Raw genomic sequence first — 15,277 nt, 5'->3', positions numbered from 1 at the left:
GACTTCAAATAAAGCTGTTGGACTATAACCTGGTGTTGTGTGACTTCTCACAAGTAAAAGAAAGAACTTGCATTTGTACTGTTCCCTACAGCAATGGAGTTGGCCCTGATGGACAAAATAACTCATTGTGCCATTAGCTCTCCAGTAAAACTGAAGAGAAGTAGGTGCTGTCGATTCCATTCAGTGGTGGACTAATAACATTTTAAGTTATCTCTTGTTTTTTTTGTTGGTTACAATGAAGGTGCAAGTTTCCAATGTGAACTACAGAATTACAAATTATTTGGAATGATAGGACAGCAGGAATATAGCATTAAGAATGAGACATGTTGGACCTCAATGGCAGTAGCATCGTGTAGAACATCAGGGAAAGCTCAATCTCCCCAGTGCAAGGACAGGGATTCCTCAAGTTCATCAGTGGAGATGATTGAGGGACAAGTCAACCGAGGGATCTATGAACTTAGTGTACGCATTAAATGATTACAGATCCTTAGAAAGATCTGCTGCTTTCGCATTGATAGCAAATTATTGTGCAGTTTGCAGCCACATTCCAGGTGATAGAGTGGCTCAGGAAGTAACCAAAACTAGATGGAGACAGTCTTTGAAATGACTGAAATAATTAAAATCAAATAGAATTTGTCTAACTTGGAATAATTTGACAGATGTGTGTTTTCTTTAATGAAAATGATGCTTGCATTCAAATGGGGATTTTTGCCAGTTTGTCTGAAGCGTCATGTGTTTTGCAGTGCACATTTTTGTCCCATAATCCTTTGCACCATCACAAGTTGGCAAGATGAAAGTGAAGCCATTGGTACCTTGTGTGCCACACTCACACCTGATTGGCTCAGATGTCGCATTTGTAAGGCAATAGCAGAAAATCACAACTGAACAGATTGGGAGCATGCCTTCAGATGTCAGGGAGGAAGAAAGTGGAATTCCTAAGAACTTTGAATAAAACATGAGCAGTCAACAAAATCCATCTACCAGTTAAAGAAAGAAGCTGAAGCAGTCAAATCACTGCGAATATTTCTGAGCTGTCATCTTGGGGAGGTGGAGTCTATTATATAGAAAACGAAAACAGACGCTGAATACAGCCGGCTTTTTGGACCAGTTGGCTTTACCCACATTTTTTTTAATGTTCTTTTGGATTCAGATCTTCGAGGGCAAAATCTGAGTTATTCTAAATGCCTATCCCTAAAACCACTCAGTGCGTGTTGAACATATTCAAAGGAGGATTCAGTGGCTGTTGCTAGAGCAACAAAAAAAATACAAATGTACCTCTGGCGTCAGCCTCCACCTCAATGTTACACTTCATTCTTATCCATTAAAAACTGCCTAATTTATTTGCCCCAAGATAAATGAATGCAAGGAGGTAGCAATTATACAGTAACCGTCAGTGCAAGATGGCAGATTGGTCACATTTGGTCTGTACATCTTAATTCTTGAATGTAAAGTGATCCAATTCGGTGCCCACAATAGCAGAGAACTTGTTAATTAAAAACAGGGCAAAAGCTGTGGGTGATGGAGAATCTGATATCTGTTTAGCATCTTATATAGAAATAGCAGCCATATAAATGTTGCATGGCTATTGAACAAATCCCATATATCTTTGGCACAAACAGACCTCATATGATATGTGATACACTACCAATATTAGCTTTACCACAGTGTGTGCTGTTTATATTACACATAATTATAGAGGTTTGGGATAGGTATTGGCTCCCTCAGCTCTCATACACTTACTGATTCCAACTCAACCTGGGACAAGAGTACAATTTACCTCAAGCTATCCATTATTCCATGTAAAAACACTGTCGCTATGGGAGTGGGTGGAACTGTGGGTTGACCATGGGGAAGTCACTGCATTACATTAAAAGTGGCATTCTGCTGTTTCTTCAAAATCTGCTGCTGATGATACTGGATCTGTTAAAATTCCAGCCTTGCTGCGGCATCTCACAATTTTGAGCACTTGCTGCTCACTTTTTGTAACATGTCTGTGCCGCTGCTCAGTTTTTTGTTGGAGTGGTGCACAGGTTATAAAGCGCTTTATGGCAGACTCCAAAACAACGCATTGTAATAAGGACATGACACCTCTGGACTGCAAAATCCACTGTAAATTTGAGAAGCCACAGAGCAGTGTTCCTTTTCCAGTGACCTACTTGTCCATTTCACATTCATTCAATAAAATATACGTGACTTGTGGAGGAAAAGAAAACAAATCTGGATGAAATTAGAATAGAAATGCAAACAGAATATCATTGTGATGAAATATATTCCATTCATCACTGCCTGTGACTGTGGTCGGTTTCAGTGTCATTTCCCTTCCCCCAGTCCTCATTGTATTATGTATTGGAATGTGCTGGAATGTGCTGTGTGTAGGGCTCCGCCCATACCTGGCCCCTTTTGTAAGCTGGCTCAGTGTGGCCTCAGCCTCCAGAAGGAAGACATCTCTCTCTTTTACGTGTTACTTTCTAAGTTAATAAAAGCCTTATTTTGTTTCGCTAACATCGAGTCTCGGAACTTATTGAGGCACATCAATCATTTGCCCTACTTTTTGTCAGTGTGGCCAGAAAGGACTTGCTCATTACTGAACGGTACTTGCCATTTGTGCATGTCTCTGGAACTTTAATGAATTGACAGGAAAGCATTCTTCATTGTTAACCTACGGTTTTGTATTTTTGGGACATGGGTGTTTCCATTATACCTAATGCTGTTCAAATACAAAATAAAGATTTATGACTTTATGAGGTGTTAGCCTGGGTTCAGTGTAGTGTCACACTCACCTCTGAGTAAAGATCTGACCACAGAATCTAGGCTGACACTTCAGTGCAGTGCTGAGGGAGTGATGCACAGTTGGAGGTGCCATCTTTTGGATGAGATATTAAATCAACACACCGGCTGTCCTCTCAGGTGGACGTAAAAGATTCCATGGCACTATTCGAAGAATAGCAGGGGAGTTCTCCCGGTGTCTTGCCTAATATTTATCCCTCAATCACTAAAACAGATTATCTAGTCATTAATCTCATTGCTGCTGTGGGACCTTGCTGTGTGCAAATTGGCTGGCACATTTCCTTACATTACAACTGTGACTACGCTTCAATAAGTACTTCATTGACTGTGAAGCACTTTGGGATGTCCTAAGATTATTAAACACACTATATAAATGTAAGTTCTTTCTTATTTTAGACTAAAATGTTTTGTATCTGGTAAATGTATCTGGTCTATCGAGTCTTTTAGCTATGGTGAGCCAATGGTCAATTTTCCTCATCCTCATTATTTAAGTGCTTACAGTTACCCCTGCTTTTCTCCCTTCTAATTGGTTATTTACCACTTTTGTTGTACTTTGATTAATCACTAATCATATCATGCAAAAGCTTTACCCTCAATTTCAAGTTTCTCCCCAATCATATTCCACCAAAAATATTCTACACAATCACATTTCAGCAAAAATATTATGAGATACAGTCCTCTCCTGTACCACTATATATATACACCCATAAAGTTTATAACATGAAAATTATTTTAAAAATCAACAATCCACTAAAAACTTACCCATCCCATCTTCAAATGGCTGCACCCCTAATAATTGTTTTATACAGCATGTATCAAAATGGCTCCAACCCTCCCCCAACTATTTAAAATGGTTCTGCCATGTTTTTTCTGGCGCGTTGTAGGCCTTCACTGAAGAAAAGCACTTTGAGTTAAGAGAGCGTTGCAGCTCCAGCTGAATTCCTGACTTTATTTAATTATATTTTTGAATTGTGTGATTGGCATATATAGTTTACTGGGAGGGGGGGGAAACACACAGCCCATAAGGCCATTGGTGGCTTTGACTCCCACTGTACTGAAAACAAATGAAAAGCAGAACAGGATAACAACCAGGTCCGAAGTAAAAGTGTACAGCAAATTAACTCACAACACAGCTCTGGATAGAGAGGAGTAATTATAAACCACAATAATAACACCATGAGGGAGAAAATACATGGAAAGCTTGGAAGCTGCGAGAGTGCAAAGGCTTCACTTCAGTTAAATCATGATACTTTAAGCACTGTCAATCACCAACACCAGCGAGGCAAAAGCCCAATCCATATAAATCTATGAGCCACTCCAAGGGAGCTCAATTAGTAATATTAATAAAATATTACACTGTACATCACCGTACGGGCAGCAGCTTGCATGCCTATGCTTCAATGCTAGTGTTGATCTTAATGTTGCTGTAGGTGTTGGTGAACTATCCCATTGATGGGACATTGTGACGTTAGAATCAAAAGATGAAAATGGACAGAGTCAAGAGATTCATGGGTTGAGCTCAGGAACATAAGTTTAAAAAGAGCTGGAAGACAGAGCAGGGAAGTGGAGGAAGAAAATTCTACAATCATGAGGCTGCTGTGAGATGGAGAAAGATAAATTGAGGAGATGATGAAGATTGAAACAGAGAAAGAAAGATATACATCAAAAAAGTCAAGAATGGGTCTGGAAAAAATGGAGAATGGAGACAGAATTACTTTTTCCTACAAAAAACAATTAAAGGAAATGTTCCCCGCACAGTTAGGTTGCACTATGTAGACTAGGGGCAGGATTTTCATTCAGGAGTCGGGTGGGAGGCGGGACGACAACTTTCAGGGTTGTAGTCCCGCCTCCATTGAGATGCGGCCAATCCACGCGATTTTAACTTGATTGACCTTGTTGAGCCCGCCCAGTGTCTTAATGCGAGGAGCATTCGGAATAAGGTGGATGAATTAGCTGCACAAATAGAGGTAAACGAATATGATTTGATTGGGATTACAGAAACATGGCTCCAGGGTGGCCAAGGCTGGGAACTCAACATCCAGGGGTATTCAATATTCAGGAAAGATAGGCAAAAAGGAAAGGGAGGTGGGGTAGCATTGCTGGTTAAAGAAGGGATTAACACAATTGTACGGAAGGATATTAGCTCTGATGATGTGGAATCTGTATGGGTAGAACTGAGAAATACCAAAGGGCAGAAAACGTTAGTGGGAGTGGTATGTAGGCCTCCAAACAGTAATGCGGAGGTTGGGGATGGTATTGAAAGGGAAATTAGAGAAGCGTGCAATAAGGTCACAGCAGTCATCATGGGTGACTTTAATTTACATATAGATTGGGCTAACCAAATTAGTAACAATACTGTGGAGGAGGAATTCCTGGAGTGTATACGGGATGGTTTCCTGGACCAATATGTCAAGGAACCAACCAGAGATCAGGCTATCTTAGACTGGGTATTATGTAATGAGAAAGAATTAATTAGCAATCTTGTTGTACGAGGCCCCTTGGTTCGGAGTGATCATAATATGATAGAATTCTTCATTAAGATGGAGAATGAAGTAGTTGACTCAGAGACTAGGGTCCTGAATTTAAATAAAGGAAACTATGATGGTCTGCGGCGCGAGTTGGGTAGGATTGATTGGGGAATGTCACTCAAGTGGATAGGCAATGGCAAACATTCAAAGGCCGCATGGATGAACTACAGAATTTGTTCATCCCAGTTTGGCATAAAAATAAAACAAAAAAGGTGACTCAACCGTGGCTAACAAGGGAAATTAAGGCAAGCATAAGATCCAAGGAGAGGACATATAAATTGGCCAGAAAAAGCAGTAAACCTGAGGATTGGGAGCAGTTTAGGATTCAACAAAGGAGGACAAAGGGATTAATTAAGAAGGGGAAAATAGAATATGAGAGTAAGCTTGCAGGGTGATGCGCCATCAATTACTCAAAAGACTGAGGTTAAGCGAGTAACAACCAGGCTTTTATTAACTAAAGAATGAAGGTCTAGTCTCGAGTGGTCGACCCGTCCAGAATACTAAGGGACTGGGAGGTAGTCACTTATATACCTGGAATAGTGGGAGGAGTCAGCCGAGGCATGTCCAGACCTGTACCTAGTGGAATACACATACAGGCACAGACAGGTATAACAGTGGTTTACCACATTCACCCCTTGTTTAAAAATGAGTCCGGCGGGGTGAAGTGTATTTAAAAGTTCGTGTATTGGAGTCTCTCCGGGGGTCTTGTCTGCCACTGTGATCAACGTGGTGACGGCAGGGGTGGTGGAGCTTCCGGCGTCACGTCCCTTGTAGGCTGGCGCCCTGGAGTGTAGTCCTCGTGGGTGATGGTCCAAGGCGAGCCGGCTGCTGGGGTTGGATATCGGGTCGTGGGGGGGGGGTGGTAATGGGTAGTGGGTTACAGCGGTCCCCGAGGGTGCGAGGTCTCGTATGGAGACTGTGTCGTAGTGGGTTACAGCGGTCCCCGAGGGTGCGAGGTCTCGTATGGAGACTGTGTCCTCCCGCCCGTCCGGGTGCGCAATGTAAGCGTGCTGGGGGTTGGCGTGGAGGAGGTCGACCCTCTCGACCAGGGGGTCTGTCTTATTGGCCCTCACGTGTCTTCTCAGTAGTACCGGCCCTGGGGACGTCAGCCATGGCGGTAACGATGTCCCCGATGTGGACTTCCTTGGGAAGACAAACATTTTCTCGTGAGGGGTGGCATTGGTGGCAGTGCAGAGCAGTGACCGAATCGAGTGGAGCGCATCGGGGAGCACCTCCTGCCAGCGGGAGGTCGGAAGGCCCCTAGACTTTAAGGCTAGTAGGGCGGCCTTCCAAACTGTTGCATTCTCTCTTTCCACCTGTCCGTTCCCCCGGGGGTTGTAACTGGTGGTCCTGCTTGTGGCTATACCCCTAGCGAGCAGGTACTGGCGGAGTTCGTCACTCATAAACGATGAGCCCCGGTCGCTATGGATATAGCTGGGGAAACCGAACAGGGTGAAGAGGCTGTTCAGAGATTTAATGACCGTGGCACTGGTCATGTCCGGGCAGGGGATAGCGAACGGGAACCGGGAGTACTCGTCAATGATGTTGAGGAAGTACACATTGCGGTCGGAGGAGGGGAGAGGCCCTTTGAAATCGACGCTCAGGCGTTCGAAAGGGCGAGTGGCTTTTATCAGGTGGGCTCTGTCTGGTCTATAAAAGTGCGGTTTGCACTCAGCGCAGACTTGGCAGTTCTTGGTCATGGTCCTGACCTCCTCGATGGAGTAAGGCAGGTTGCGGGCCTTGATGAAGTGGAAGAACCTGGTGACCCCCGGGTGGCAGAGGTCATTGTGGAGGGCCCTCAGCCTATCGATCAGCGCGCTGGCGCAGGTGCCACGCGATAGGGCATCTGGGGGTTCATTGAGCTTCCCAGGCCGGTACAAGATCTCGTAATTGTAGGTGGAAAGTTCGATTCTCCACCTCAAGATCTTGTCATTTTTGATTTTGCCCCTCTGCTTGTTGTTGAACATAAAAGCAACTGAACGCTGGTCAGTGAGCAGGGTAAATCGTTTTCCGGCCAGGTAGTGCCTCCAATGACGCACAGCCTCCACAATAGCCTGGGCCTCCTTCTCGGCCGCGGAGTGTCTGGTCTCCGGGCCCTGGAGGGTTCGTGAGAAGAATGCCACAGGTCTCCCCGCCTGATTAAGGGTGGCGGCCAGAGCGAAGTCGGACGCATCGCTTTCCACCTGGAAGGGGATGGATTAGTCTACTGCGTGCATGGTGGCTTTGGCAATGTCTTCCTTGATACGGTGGAAGGCTAAGCGGGCCTCTGCCGTCACGGGAAAAGAGGTGGACTTGATCAGTGGACGGGCTTTGTCTGCATAGTAGGGGACCCACTGAGCGTAGTAGGAAAAAAACCCTAGGCACCTCTTCAGAGCTTTTAGGCAGTGGGGCAGTGGGAGTTCCATAAGGGGACGCATCCGGTCCGGGTCGGGACCGATGACCCCGTGTTCCACAACACAGCCAAGGATGGCGAGGCGGTCTGTGCGGAATATGCACTTCCCCTTGTTATATGTCAGGTTCAGGAGTTGGGCGGTGCGGAGGAATTTCTCGAGGTTTGCGTCATGGTCCTGCAAGTCATGGCCGCAGATGGTCACATTATCTAGGTAAGGGAAAGTGGCCTGCAGCTCGTTTTGATCGACCATCCAGTCCATCTCCCTTTGGAAGACGGAGACCCCGTTGGTAATGCCAAAGGGAACCCTAAGGAAGTGATAGAGGCGGCCGTTTGCCTCAAAAGCCGTATACTGGCGGTCTTCAGGGCTGATGGGGAGCTGGTGGTACGCTGATTTCAGGTCAATGGTCGAAAAGACGTGGTACTGCGCAATCTGGTTGACCATGTCAGCTATGCGGGGGAGTGGGTAGGCGTCCAGCAGGGTGTAGCGGTTTATTGTTTGGCTGTAGTCGATGACCAGGCGTTGTTTCTCGCCGGTCTTAACGACCACAACCTGGGCTCGCCAGGGGCTGGAGCTGCCCTCAATAATCCCCTCCTTCAGGAGCCGTTCCACTTCGGTTTTGATGAAAACCCTGTCCCCGGCACTGTATCGCCTGCTCTTTGTGGCGATGGGCTTACAGTCGGGGGTGAGGTTAGTGGGGGGAGGGGGCCACCGTACGCCATCGTAACGCTTTTGAGGTGGCACTGGAAATCCAACCCCAGTAGAACGGCAGCGCAGAGGTCGGGCAGGACCAGGAGTTTAAAATTATTGAACACAGTCCCGTCTACTACTAGTGTCACCATGCAGTAGCCGCCAATGTCCGCTGACTGGGACTTGGAGGCCATAGAAATCCGCTGGTGCGCAGGCAGGACTGGGAGAGAGCAACGCCGCACCGTGTCGGGGTGGATGAAGCTCTCTGTGCTCCCGGAGTCAAAAAGGCAGTTTATTGCATGGCCGTTTACCTTAACGTCCATTTTGGACCGAGCTAGTTGGTGCGGTCTCGTTTGGTCCAGCATCACAGAGGCCAGCGTAGGGGTCGGTGTGTCACTGCGGGTATCAGATGGGAGGGGGTTGGCGGTCTGCTGCGTCCCGGCTGGTGTCCAAGATGGCGGCGTCCATGATTCCCATGTGGCTGGAGTCGTCCAAGATGGCTGCTGCTGCGGTGGTTCGCACATGGCTGGGGAGGCCCAAGATGGCGGCCCGCACGGCCCACATGCGGTGCTGTTGGTGGCCCAAGATGGCGGCTCGCACGGCCCACACGCGGCGCTGCTGGCATTCGGGGTGGCTTTGGCCTTGCAGACGCTGGCGTAGTGTCCCTTTTTCCCACAGCCCGAGCAGGTCGCATTCTTCGCCGGGCAGCGCGCTCTGGGGTGTTTGGCCTGGCCACAGAAGTAGCATTTCTGGCCTTGGGATACTGCTGTCTGGCTTTGGGACACTGCTGTAGTTTGGCCGTTGTTGGGCTGTGGCTGGGGTGGCACGGTGCTATGGGGCTGTCCTACCGTGTCCCAGGTTGTCGTTCTCCGCGGCGTCCACGGTGCAGAGGAGTAGGCATCCATGCCCCGGAAGGCTGCGTCCAGCGTTAGTGCGATGTCGGAGGCTTTGTCGAGGGTGAGGTCACTCTGCTCCAGCAGTCGCTGTCGGGTGTAGTTGGACCTGTGGCCCGCTACGAAGGCATCCCGGATCAGTTCCTCCGTGTACTTAGTGGGCGTTACCGCCTTACACCCACAGGCCCGGCCAAGCACGGACAGTGCTTGGAGGTATTCCTCAGTCGATTCCCCAGGTTGTTGCTTGTGACTCCCCAGAAGGTGCCTAGCGTAAACTTCGTTCACAGGGCGCGTGTACTGGGTCTTGAGGAACTGGAGGGCGGCTGTGTACGAGGTCGCGTCCCGGATAACTGAGTACACTCGGTGGTTCACCTTGGAGATCAGGACAGACAGTTTGTCCGCATCCGTTTCGACCGCAGTGGAGGCAGTCAGGAATGTCTCGAAGCACGTGAGCCAGTGAGCAAACTTGGTGGAAGCGTCCGCTTCCCGACTGTCCAGGTCCAGGCATGCTGGTGTGAGGATCTTCTCCATTATAAAAAATTTAGTTAATAAAATTGATGCGCCATCAATTACTCAAAAGACTGAGGTTGAGCGAGTAACAATCAGGCTTTTATTAACTAAAGAATGAAGGTCTTGTCTCGAGTGGTCAACCCGTCCAGAATACTAAGGGACTGGGAGGTAGTCACTTATATACCTGGAATAGTGGGAGGAGTCAGCCGAGGCATGTCCAGACCTGTACCTAGTGGAATACACATACAGGCGCAGACAGGTAAAACAGTGGTTTACCACACAGGGTACATAAAAACTGACTGTAAAAGCTTTTATAGATATGTAAAGAGAAAAAGATTGGTGAAGTCAAGCGTAGGTCCCTTGCAGTCAGAATCAGGGGAATTTATAATGGGGAACAAAGAAATGGCAGACCAATTAAATACATATTTTGGTTCTGTCTTCACAAAGGAGGACACAAATAACCTCCCAGAGGTGTTGGGGAACATAGGGTCTGATGAAAGGGAGGAACTGAAAGAAATCAGTATTTGTAGGGAAATGGTGTTAGGAAAATTGATGGGACTGAAGGCCGATAAATCCCCAGGGCCTGATAATCTACATCCTAGGGTACTTAAAGAAGTGGCCCTAGAAATAGTAGATGCATTGCTGATCATCTTCCAACATTCGATGCAATCTGGAACAGTACCCATGGATTGGAGGGTAGCTAATGTAACCCCACTACTCAAAAAAGGTGGTAGGGAGAAAATGGGGAATTACAGATCGGTAAGCCTGACATCGGTAGTGGGGAAAATGCTAGAGTCCATTATAAAGGATGTAATAGCTGAGCACTTGGAAAACAGTGACAGGATCGGACAAAGTCAACATGGATTTACAAAAGGTAAATCATGCTTGACTAATCTACTGGAATTTTTTGAGGATGTAACTGGTAAAATAGTTAAGTGAGAACCAGTGGATGTGGTATATTTGGACTTTCAGAAGGCTTTCGATAAGGTCCCACATAAGAGATTAGCATATAAAGTTAAGGCACATGGGATTGGGGGTAAGGTATTGACTTGGATAGAAAACTGGTTGGCAGACAGAAAGCAAAGAGTTGGAATAAACGGGTCTTTTTCCGAGTGGCAGGCAGTGACTAGTGGGGTACCGCAGGGATCAGTCCTTGGACCCCAGTTGTTCACAATATATATTAATGATCTAGACAATGGAACTAGATGTAATATCTCCAAATTTGCAGACGACACAAAGCTGGGTGGGCATGTGTGCTGTGAGGAGGATGCCGAGAAACTCCAGGATGATTTGGACAGGTTGGGTGATTGGGCAGAAGCATGGCAGATGCAATATAATGTGGATAAATGTGAGGTTATCCACTTTGGTGGCAAAAACAGGAAGGTAGATTATTATCTGAATGGCAATCGATTGGGCGAAGGGGAAGTGCAACGAGACCTGGGTGTCCTTGTGCACCAGTCGCTGAAGGTAAGCATGCAGGTGCAGCAGGTGGTTAAGAAGGCAAATGGTATATTGGTCTTCGTAGCGAGAGGCTTTGAGTACAGGAACAAGGATGTCCTGCTGCAGTTGTACAGGGCCTTGGTGAGACCACACCTTGAGTATTGTGTGCAGTTTTGGTCGCCTTATCTGAGGAAGGATGTTCTTGCCATGGAAGGAGTTCAGCGAAGATTCACCAGGCTGATGCCTGGGATGACAGGAATGACGTATGAGGAGAGATTGGGTCGATTGGGCTTGTACTCGCTGGAGTTTAGAAGAATGAGAGGGGATCTCATTGAAACTTATAAAATTCTGACAGGACTGGACAGACTTGATGCAGGAAGGATGTTCCCGAAGGTCGGGGAGTCCAGAACCAGGGGTCACAGTCTAAGGATAAAGGGTATGCCATTTAGGACAGAAATGAGGAGGAATTTCTTCACCCAGAGAGTGGTGAACCTGTGGAATTCTCTACCACAGAAGGCAGTAGAGGCCAATTCATTAAATATATTCAAGAAGGAGTTAGATATATTTCTTAAGGCTAAAGGGGTCAAGGGGTATGGGGAGAAAGCAGGGACCGGCTACTGAATTTGGATGATCAGCCATGATCACATTGAATGGCGGAGCAGGCTCGCGGGGCCGAATGGCCTACTCCTGCTCCTATCTTCTATGTTTCTATGTTTCTATTAAGGGCCACCCGGCAACAGGTGACGTCACAGACTGAAATTTCATCTGTCAAGAGGTTTTGACAGATGAAATATCAGCGTTTCACAGCTGTTTGAAGCTGTCAATCACTGACAGTCTTACTTCTAACATGAGTCCTTCTCCAGAGACTCAGTTAGAAATCTCTCCTGCACAGAAAGCTGCAGGCTGTCACTTTTGACAGTTCAGAGCCATTCTGCTTTCTGTGCCGGTGAGATGAGGGACTCCCGAGACCTAAAGGAAGGAAGGCTGAAAAGATAAGAAAAGGTATGTAAAACTTATTTAATCACTTTAGACACACCAAACACGCTTACCTTTGCACTCATGCACACATCACTCACCTGAACACCGACATCTCGACCCCTCCAAGTCCTTCAACCCGACGGCCCGACTCCTCTAACTTGGCGTGGTTTGGAGCCGTCGGGAATCCCACACTTCAACCTTAAAAATAGGGATTAGGCTAAAAACTGCCTGTTAACTACCTGTTAACAGGCAGTTAATTGGCACTAATCCCTTCCTGCCTCGGGCAGGCGGGTCCCAGTGCGGGGCGGGTACCCGCCTCCTTTGAAACTGGCATGGAGGTGGGTTTGGGTGCGGGATGGTGTCGGAACCCCCGAATTCGGGATTTTAACCCCCCACGCCTCCAATCCTGACTCCACGGGTCAATGAAAGTCCTGCCCTAGGTGTTAGTACAGCTTGGTATATGATTTCATTTCTAAATGGACTGATTGCAACTTTGGAATCCTATTTGACCCTGAGCTCATCTTCTGATCCCATATCATCTCCATCACAAAGACTGCCTACTTCCATTGTAGGGGGGGGGGGGTGTTTTGGTGTTTTTGCCTGGTCAGTCAGCCGTGTGTCTGAGCTGTTCCAGCCCCGTGCGGTTCAAATCACTTCCCCTTTGGTTCTGACCGCCGGACTTATTTCAGTAGCGATATAGACAAAATGAGACCAGTGGTTTGGTGCAAAGAAAACCAGTGTTTTATTGAAATAAAGAATAAATTGCTATACGGTGAAAATAATTATGAATACAGCACACTTTTACTTAACGGGGAGGAGAGAAGACGAAGACATCGAGGGAAAATTGACTAAAGTAACAATTTAACAAAATTCCCCCTTAGTTCCCACCCCTTATACCTATCTAGGTTGCCTTGTAATGGGCCAGAAAGTTTATGCTCACCAGTCTACGATGTTGAAACGCCTGCTCCGTGCCCTGCGGTCTGCCTTGGATTTTTCACCGCCCGAAGTAGAGATACCCCAGTAATTCAAAAGTAACTGCGGGTATTCCACTTCTTTGGGCGGGCTGTGACGGTCCTCTTGAAGGTAGGGCACTGGAGGCGAGGCAGTAGAGAGAGAGAATGGCTTCCTGAGGGGCTACCTTTATACCCCATTGGGAGCCCTTATCTTCGCGCCCAAATCTGGACGTATCTGGGTTACACAAAAGGGACCGAACTGTCCCCATTGACCATAATGGGTTTGAATGCTGCTATGATGCGTTTCCCATTCGTTTGACTGGTTTGTGAATGGAGCTGTCCCAGTTTGAAAAATGTCCCGCTGGTTTCTTGAGTGCTCGGTAAACAGTACTTGAGTACTCGTGTAAACAATCCTTTGTCCTGTGAGTGCTCGGTAAACAGTACTTGAGTGCTCATGTAAACAATCCTTTGTTCTGTGGTTACAGCCTAACCGCAACTAGATTGACAGCAATCACTTAAGCCTTTGAGTCAACACTGCTGAGGGCTTGTGCAAACAGAGTCCTTTTTTCCATGTTGAAACTTCCCAACCGCAGTTGATTGACAGCTTCAAGTACCTTGCGTCAGCCAGTGCTGGGAGATCCTGCTTTTATATTCATACAGGCTGTCTTTCTCTTTTGCCACGAGGCCAGCTACAGCCATCTTTAATGTGCTGGGTTTTTAAAGTACATTCCAACCAAGTTTTCTTTAATCAAATAATCTTCGGGGGCTGCCGAAATTTTGTGAACCTTACACCATTACTGTAACATTGCCTGCGTCTGCAGCTACCTCAAAACAAATGCCACCGAAACTGTCATCCATGTCTTTGTTAGCTCCAGATTCAACTATTCCAATGCTCATCTGGCTAACCTCCTATCCTCTACCTCCATAAACTTCAACTCATCCAATACTCTGCAGCAAGTATCCTGTACAGCGCACCTATCACCACTGTCCTCGCTAACCTACATTAGCCCCGGTCCCCCAGCACCTCAAGTTCTCATCCTTGTGTTTAATTCCCTCCATGATCTTACCGCTTCCTATCTCTGTAACCTTCTCCAGACCTACAACCTCCCTCTCTGCCCCAAAACCTCTGTTCCTCTGATTCTGGCCCTTTGTCCATTTCCCTCTCACTTTGTCTACAATTGGTAGCCATGCCTTCAGCTGTCCAGGCCCTATGCGCTGGAATTCCCTTCCTAAACCCCTTTGCTTCTCTCTCCTCCTTTAAAACCCTCCCTAAAATCCCCCTCTTTGACCAAAATCTGGGTCATCCTTCGTGCTATTTCGTTCTTTGGCTTGGTGATTATTTTTTTGATTCTGTCTCTGTGAAACGCTTCCCTACATTAAAGCACTATAAAAATGCAAGTTATTGTTGTTTACATTGGAAAGAACACAGTTTAGAGGTGATTTTATTGAGGCATTTAAGATCTTAATAGAAATAGATAACCTGGGTTCCAGTGTGATGTTCAATATTAAGATATGCCCTAGGGCAAGGCGACATATATTCCAGCTTAGATAAGAAAAGGTTAAGATATAACCTCTTCACATAGTGGGTGCTGAATATATGGAACTGTCTATCCAGGAAGGCAGTGAAAGCAAAGGATGTTATAGGTATCAGTAGGGTGATGGATTCAATTTTGACAGACAGGACTTTATAAAGTATGTGAGATAAAATGGGGTGAGGCCATTGACCCTTGGGACTGGCCTGGTGGATAGAAACAGTTTGGTCCTATACAGTTCTATGTTCCTTTGAGACATTGGGCGGATGGGGAGAGAGAGTTAGTTAGGCTTTGTGATACATTGGGCTCGACTTTCCAAGCCCCATGGAGGCGGGTTTGGAGGCGGGAGTGGGGGGGGAAAATTGCAGAATCGGGGGGCACAAACCCTTCCCGCCCCCAACCCGCCTCCATGCCCGTTTCCCAGGAGGCAGGTGCCCGACCTGTGCTGGGACCCGCCTCCCCGAGGCGGGAAGGGGATTAGTGCCAATTAACTGCCTGTTAACAGGTAGTTAACAGGCAGTTTTTGGCCTAATCCCTATTTTTAGCCCTGAAGTGTGGGCTGCCCGACGGCTCCAA

This window comes from Somniosus microcephalus, chromosome 27 (assembly GCF_052327205.1).
Source record: "Somniosus microcephalus isolate GS21.2 chromosome 27, FLI_Smic_1.0, whole genome shotgun sequence".
In the NCBI taxonomy this organism is placed as follows: Eukaryota; Metazoa; Chordata; class Chondrichthyes; order Squaliformes; family Somniosidae; genus Somniosus; species Somniosus microcephalus.
Note: the sequence above shows the minus strand (reverse complement) of the source record.